The following is an 8,428-nucleotide window of genomic DNA, read 5'->3' as shown; positions in this document are numbered from 1 at the left end:
TGTTTCTGTCTAATTCCATGATCACGGAGTGGCCTTGTCTGATGTTGATGTTTTATAAAGTTGTTTATCCTCACTCGGAGTACATGAAAGTCTGTCTGTGAGTGTCCAGACAGCTTCCAGATGTTAGAGGCTACTTTTCTCTCTCATCACTGTATAGACCAAGATACAACAACATTACCAGTCCCAAAGGGTTTGGTGTTAATTATGTCTGAGAGTGTTTCATTGTTATTTTTGTGTGTCTGAGTTTATCCATTTTAATTTCTTTTGTTCTGTACTATAGTTAATTATGGTAAATATATCCCTGAGATGTTTTTAATAATCACAGATTTAGAATGCCACACAAATTTGGAATTTTTTTTCTCTTGTATTCCACTAAGTGCAACCATTTGTAAATTCACTCTTGAAGTTCCCAAATTCTGGATTCAGAAAGACAGTCTGAATTTCTTACCTCTGTGTGTGTGCATGTATGTGCATTACTAAATAAATAAGATAATTTAGATTGATGGTAGCTAAGTCTTTGACATATATAAGTAGTTATTGTGCAAGTCAATTATATATACATTTACATAAATTAATTATATATAGACACATAAACATATTTCTTATCATATAGCAGATTTAATATGGCTAATGTGATATATATTTTGAATTAAGTAACATGTACCCTGCAATAAAACAGAATAAGAAAGTTTCCTCTCCTTTCAGCTCTTACAGAAGAATTTTTATCATGATGAGTTATATAAAGAATGTTTTAATAACCCACTCTTAATTTCAATGGAAACAAGTCACAGGAATTTTCCTACATAACTAAAATAGCCACTTAGATTTTTGCTTTTTTTAAATAAATGGATTGAAAATGGAAAACTGATCTAGCTAAACTACAATAATATTTACTAAATTATTAGACTTGGTAAGTCTAGTAATTACTAGACTTATGTCAACTGGGATCAAGTAGTCACTTTAAAATTTCGTAGGGCAGAAAAAAATAGCTACATGTTTTTCTGGCCATTTGCTATAGACTTGACACACTGGGCTGGATCAATTTTCTCTTGTTGCTCTCCCTTGTTATTTTTTTCTTTCCAACTAATTTATTTTTTCCTCACATGATGATGCACATCTCTTTTGGAGTCATGATACATATGCTTAACTCCTGTATTGCATATATAAGGAAAAAGGCACATCTGTATAGTTTCTGGTCATTTATGCTTATCATTTGGATACGATTAAACTGGTCTGAAGGAAAATTTCTTTTATTTTTATATAAAAATATATCTATGATTTTGGACTCATGTCTGTAAATTATTTGTTCATTTAATTCACCATAAGTTTTTAAAAAGTGCATCACTTACATATTTCTCTTTAACATTACCTAGGAAATGCACCATATAAAGAATCAGAAACAGTCCATTAAATAAAAACTTACCGGAGGTTTATGTTGCTAATTAGAATTGGACTAGCTCCACCCCAATCATTTCAAATTTGTCAACTCATTCAAAGGAAATGTTATCTTTAGAACAAGGGTGCAAAATGTGGAATATTTTAATCTTTTTGAGTTTTCATTGTGTTCTTGTTCAGAACATATGGGCTTCTTATGCATAATGGGAAACTAAAAAACTAAGGTCTCCCAGACTGTATATGACAAGTTCGACTAGCAGCTAGATCTCTTGTATCCTCTTCAAACAGACAAAGGACACTCAGTGTGCTAATCTATGAAGTAGTGGGGGAGCCATGGTAGCAGTCAAAACATGGAGAGAGTAACATGATCTTTATAAAAAAAAAATTCAAATTATAGTCCTAACTGGTTCCACGCAGGTTTTCTCAAAACGACTGCTGTCTCTTTAGTTTTGAGATCATCCGTCCATGCACAATCATCAACACTAAAAAGAATACATTTCATTACCCTTCCTTCTCAGAATCTCTATTCTCTGTCCTTCCAGAAATCTCCCCATCTCCCAGCTGTGGGGATTTTGGTAGATATGAATTCATGCAACTTAAATTCTCTTAAAAACTCTTTTTTTAGAAAAGAAAGAACAAGTGCAAGAGCCAAAGACAAAGAGAGAGAGCGAGTGAGAGTTTCCTCATAAAACCCCAGAAATATCAATTTTAGAATTGTACCTACATTCCATTCAATTTATTTTGAGGGAATGACTCATTTGTTCACATGACATTCCTAAGATGAAGAGAAAATGTGTTTTGTTACCTTTGGTTGTAGACAGGAGTGGGCATTGTGCGGTAACAGCTGGGATTGTGTAGAGTTTAAATACGATTTTATGATTGCCATGCCCATTTTTAGAGAAACTAAATAAAGATTTAATTCTTCAATATTAAAATGTGCTAAAATATCTTGATATTTATTCTTTGGCTACTTTTTCAAGCATCTTAAAGCATGCTTCATATACAGTATTAGACTAAGTGATTATTCAGATATAATTATCTCTTAATTCACTTGTCTATTTATATATTTATGGAGTTCGTTTCCAAGCAATCTTCAAGTAATATTTTTTTCCTTTAAACTGTGTGAGGTATTTGACTGGAAGTTTTCATTCTTAGGTTTTTTGCCATAATTGTTTAGCAAATGGTCTAGCGTCATCATCGTCATCACATTATTAGTAGCAGTAGTAGTAGTAACAGTGATACAAAAACTAGCATTGTTATTTTGTGGTTTACAAAGAAGTTCATAATTGCCCTGTGAAAAATGTAAAATCCAATATTCATTAACATTTATTTTTTAAAGTTTCATGTAATTTCATTAATTTAAAATCTTATATTAATGGAACATAGTCAGTTTAAGGAAGTTTAATGTACAGCAATTTAAGGACAAAAACCAGGACCCAATTCTGTTTGCTTTTAGTATTTTTCCTATGACTAGCTGATTTTTACTTAGTTGCAATTACATGTTATACACATTTTTTAAATTCTGCCTTTTTAATTTATCATTATTTAAAAATCCTGCTCTCAAATCTCGAAAAGACCCTTTTAAGAAAGAAAGAATGCCATGATGATTAAGCATATTAAAGAAAACATTTCAACTAATCAACTCTTAAGGAATCATAAATTAATATATGATTTGGAACATTTCTTGCCTGTCAATTCTGTAAAACGATTTTTAAAGATAATTCCTAACGGTGGACAAAATGCAGAGAAACACGCTTTCTCACACATCAGTAAAGAGAAGGAGAATAAATGGTCACAACAGTTTGGGAAAGCACTGTGAAAATATGTTACAAGACTGTAAATACATTCATATTATTTAGCCCAATAATTTGACTCCCGGGAAACAAACTCAAGGAAACAAGAAAAAGACAGGCAAAAAAATATATGTTTCAGTATCTTTTTAAAAAAGCATAAAAATTAGGAAATGGTGTAGATGCTGAATAAGATAAATATGATTAAATTACTTGCAGTCTGTTGCCTTGATTCAGTGTTACGCATTGATATAAAATGCTCACCAACGATATATTAAAATTATTTCTCTGTACTTCTCTTATACAGGCTCTCTTCCATGTTTTTGCTTGGTCCTCGATTTGGCTAATGTTAAAAACATCCAGAAGTAGAGAGTCTCTCTGCCTCTAATTGCTAAATGAAAGTCTAGGGCTTTAACTAGAAAAACTCAACTTGTTTCTTCCTAAGCTAGTCTACCGTGTCAAGGAGGGGTGAGGTCTCAATCCCAGGAGCTTGTGAAAGATCAATACCTCCACAATGCAGGCTGGTGTATAATGGAGCCAGAGTATAATGAACGCTGATGATGCGAGCAACTATAGTTTTAGAAGAGAACTGGTGTTATGTAGGAGTCTAACTGCCACGTAGATGATCTTGTTTTATTTGGAAATTAAGGTATTTTTCTAGATTTTAACAATGTGGGAAGAAATAGAAAATATATAATTTGAAAATAAAATTGTAAAATTTATGTGAAAAGAATGGGTGTGGGAGTGGTATATGGTCCCTAGAGAGGCTGAGGAATATGAACATGGGGACTCCATTTAATGAAATCACCAGCATAGTAGTCATAGCCCTTGGCTGTGTATATTGGCATGTCATATACAACTGTGCAGCAAATGCACGGCTGGAAACTGCTTCCCATTATCTGGAAGAGAAGCAATCATCAGGAGAGCACATGGCAAAAATATGTGAAAATGGCAACACAGAGGCATAATTAAAGAACATTCCAGAAAATCTCTGAAACATTCTTACTAAACAGGATATTTCCTGTTTAAAACTATTTTCAAACTTTATGTAGATGAACTCTAATATTTTAAACATCATATACAGAATAACAGTAGAAAAATAGCTTTTTAAAATGGAGCTAAACCAAACACAAGGCATAAAGTTATACATGTCTGTATTTCAATTTTTGCACATATATGAAGTGTCTGGATTTGTATATTCTCCATTAGAAGGCCTTAAAGTCAAGATACAAATATATACTTGTTTAAAAATAACTTAATTTTTATAGGGCACATCACAAACTCCAGCTCTGTAGCCATGTTGGGTCTGTGATCTAGAGTCTGTGGGGCTTTGTCCTAGCTCTGCCCCAGGAATGTTTATGATTTTGGCAAGCTGACTTATTTCATTGTGTCTCTGTTTCGTATAGGTAAACTGATACAGCTGGACTGGATTATGTCTAAAATTTTCTCTGGTTCTACATGGCTATTGCTCAATAATTCTACTAAACACATAGTTCTTCCAGTAGAGCGTGCACATTTTATTCTGAAGTGTGTACCCATAAATACATGATAATTGATTTAACAAATATTGAGTTTCTAGTCAGCTGGGGCACTAGGGATGCAGTGGTCAACAAGAAATATGGACTCTATTTCTTTATTAGTGTACTATTTGAGGTATAAGAAGGCGGTAAATTTATTTTTTTCTCCAATTTCTATCTTTAACCCTAGAAGAACAAGTTCAGCCTCCTACCCCTGGCATGTATGTATGTGTTATGTATGTATGTACGTGTGTGTGCATGTATACATGGGTGGTGGTCAGGAACTACTTCTTAAGGAATCATTTCGGCTTAATATCCCAGTGGAAGGTAGCAGCATGAAAAATCATTTTAGGTTCATAAATTGGAAGCCCTCAGGCCCCATGCAGAATATAGATATGTTTTCTCTGATCCCACCATGCTTTAAAACATTTTTATTAACGGACAATATAAAGTTGGAAGATTTTAAGTAATAAAATATATTTCCAGTTTCTTTCATAAGCTAGAAGACTCAGCCAGTGTAACAGCATGACCTAATAGCTAGAACTGGGTACACTAGAGGTGGTACGGCAAAGCCCCAATCATTAAGTTCCCCATCACTCACTAACGGATTATACTGGGTCCGCTCTGCTTAAAAGATCTGTCTCTCATTGTCATTTGAGATTTGAATGCTAGCCTACAGGTCTGAGAAACTGCAAGTTCCTTAATATGTTAGGGCTCAGTTCAGTTAGGGATCTGATTTATAAACGTCAGAACCTAGTCTAACAAAATTTAGCAAAAACTATTTGATAACAGAGAGTAGATAGTTTTCATAAACTGTAGGAGAAGCCAAAAATCTGGCTTGGAAGCTATGCCACCAAGAACAACAGCCAGATCATACCTGTAGGCTGATCACGGGAGCTGTTCTCCTCCTTCTGCATGGGCTCCACATCTGACGCTGTGTCATGAGGCCTGCAGTGGTGTCGCTGGGCTTCTGGCACTACTGCAGAGAGCTTTTAATTTTTTGATAGCACACCACCACCCTCTCCAGCCATACTGAATCTGCTCAAGGCCACCATCCTCCTGTTACGTTCTTCTGAGTGATGCTTTGAAGGATTCTAAGCCACACACAAACCTATATTGTATCTCTAAGCAAGGCTGGAGAGGCAAATTCAGACTTCTACCTTGCTGAGGTAGGATGAACAAAACGGAAAATCAACAAAATATTGAAAGTGTCTTCAAAAGATACTTGGCATTTAAGGATTAAGGACTTGTAATAAGTGTGTATATGTCTAAAGGTATAGAGTGAGCTGCCCTGGTAAAGATGAAATTTGAAACCACTTCTCCTGTGCCCGAATCCACTATTTATCCATGCCTCTAGTCTATACTTACAGAAAACTCTAATCCCAAGGGAACAGTCTGAAATGGTAGAACTTCCGGGTACTGTAGGGAGCTTTTTAATTTTTAAAATCTCCATTTAAAAACCAATATTTCTCAAAACATGCACATATTAACCATCCAATGTTTCCTGCATATAAACTCAGATAAGACAAGAAGACACCTGACACTGTTGGAAAACAAACCCCTAATGCATTACTATTAGGTCAGGGAAGGCACGTAATGGTAACAAGGAATGAAGTTATCTTCCTCTCTGTAGCACGGATATCTTATCCCAGGATTTATACTTCACGAGGCCCCCAAATATGTCCTCTGAGTATTACACAGCGTCATTTAATTTCACACTGAGGTCTTAGTTTTTCCGTTAGAAAATGAATTATTCTGATAAGTAAAAATAACAATGTACTTTAACTTTCTGTACCTATGATGATGGGGTAGATAGCACAGGATATAAAACTGTTGAAAGTAAGAATGTGTGTGTGCATTTTGAATGAGTGAATGCTTTTAATAACCGGCTTTCAGATCATCTGAACAGTTACAGAAGGCTGAGCTGAGATAGCTTCCACATCCTCAATCGTATTTCTTTTTCACCTTGTAATGAGATAACTAAAATGTCCTCCTTCTTTTGCCAAGATAAGTAGAGGTATCAATTATCTGAAATGTGATTTAATCTCTTTTGTGTGTCAGGCCAAGAGAAAAGAAGGGATGCAGACAGGAAAAAAACAGTCATAATCAAGAAATCATCAATAATTACATCCAGAGGTCTAGTCTAAGTAGCTCATTCACACGTTTGTTTGCCTTCGTCCAACTATATGACTTACAAAAGTGGTGCTTAAATGGGTGAATAAATGATCTTTTCACAAGCCGGAAGAAATGCGGCTTACTATCTGATCACTGGTCACTGCTCAGTGAAGGCCAAGGAAATGAGGGAGGGGGCAGAACAGCGGCTCAGAGAAGCGGATCTGGAATAAAAGTGAGATTGTGAGACAGGAAAGAGCACCCAGGAGGGCCAATTGAGTGTCGGAGACCAGTCACTTCCTTGGCCTTATTTCATTACAAAATGTGTTGTAGGAGAGAAATGACTGAAAATGAATAGCCTCCCTTCTGTGCGTATTCGGGCAACCAGCCCCACTTAGAAGTGTGTTTTCTTTTTCATTTCATGCACAGAGAATTTGTGAAGATAAGGATTCTTTAAGATATCACAGTCCTAATTCTTAGAATTATACCATTTTGAAATAAGCACATTGAGATAATAGCAGAGCACCTTAATCTTTCTTCTCTTTTCTCTTTTTCTCTCTCTTCCTCTACCTCCTATTCTTGCTTCTTCTTAGTCTGTCTGTTTCTCTCTCTTGCGCTCTCGCTCTCGCTCTCTCTCTCTCTCTCTCTCTCTCACACACACACACACACACACACACACACACACACACACACACACACACACACACACACACACACCCCTCAAGCATGCACCTAGACGCAACTAGCACTGCATAACAACAGAAATTGACAAATTGACGCTGGCTCTTTCGAATAAAAAGAGCATACTTAAATGCTTAAAGATGCCAGCGTACTTTATAACGTCTAGTACTGCTCACGGCGACTCTGACTGTAGTTAAGTATATTGTAAGACTGCCTCCTGCAAAAAAAAAAAAAAAAAAAAAATAACCCCTAAGTTGTTTATCATCTATTGAGAAATCTATACCTTTTATTTTCTATCCTGAAAATCTCTCTTTAAATTACCAGAGTGGCCCTTCATGGTGTATTCTGTTATTTAGTAGATAAACCTATGATGATCTTACAATATCAGAGCTGGGGTAAGAAAGCCTGCATAGACCATTTGCATAAGAGATAGAAAATAATTCCCTTTATTTTTGGAATAGTATGATGATATTTCCATAGTAAGCGAAAAAAAATGTACACCTGTGTATTTTTGCCCGGTTTAAAACCTGGTCTCATAATCTCTAAACTTTTTGTATCTGGTAATGGAGGCTGGGGTTGGCAGTGGGCACAAGGGAAATGCTGACACCAGAGGACAGTGGACAAAGGAAAGCATCCCTGGAGTCACGGTTGAGTGCACACAGGCACAGCAGGGTTGCTGAGCTTATGCCTTTTTCTGGAGCTGCACCTTTCTTTACCTCTGTAGCATTTCCTGTTATTCACCAAGTCACCCTTAAGAACACTCTTCTTGCTGGATGCAGTGCTTAGTTAGGTTCTCTCTATACTGTTCTGATTTCTTCATCTCCTTTTTACCTCCCAAGCCACTGTTTCTTACCTCCACTGAGGTCATTTTCCTTCTCTCTGTGGACATTTTATTGATGTTGTAATTGTACAGGCTTAGTTACCACCTCTCTT

This window comes from Delphinus delphis, chromosome 9, assembly GCF_949987515.2.
Source record: "Delphinus delphis chromosome 9, mDelDel1.2, whole genome shotgun sequence".
In the NCBI taxonomy this organism is placed as follows: domain Eukaryota; kingdom Metazoa; phylum Chordata; class Mammalia; order Artiodactyla; family Delphinidae; genus Delphinus; species Delphinus delphis.
This window is presented reverse-complemented; position numbering follows the sequence as displayed.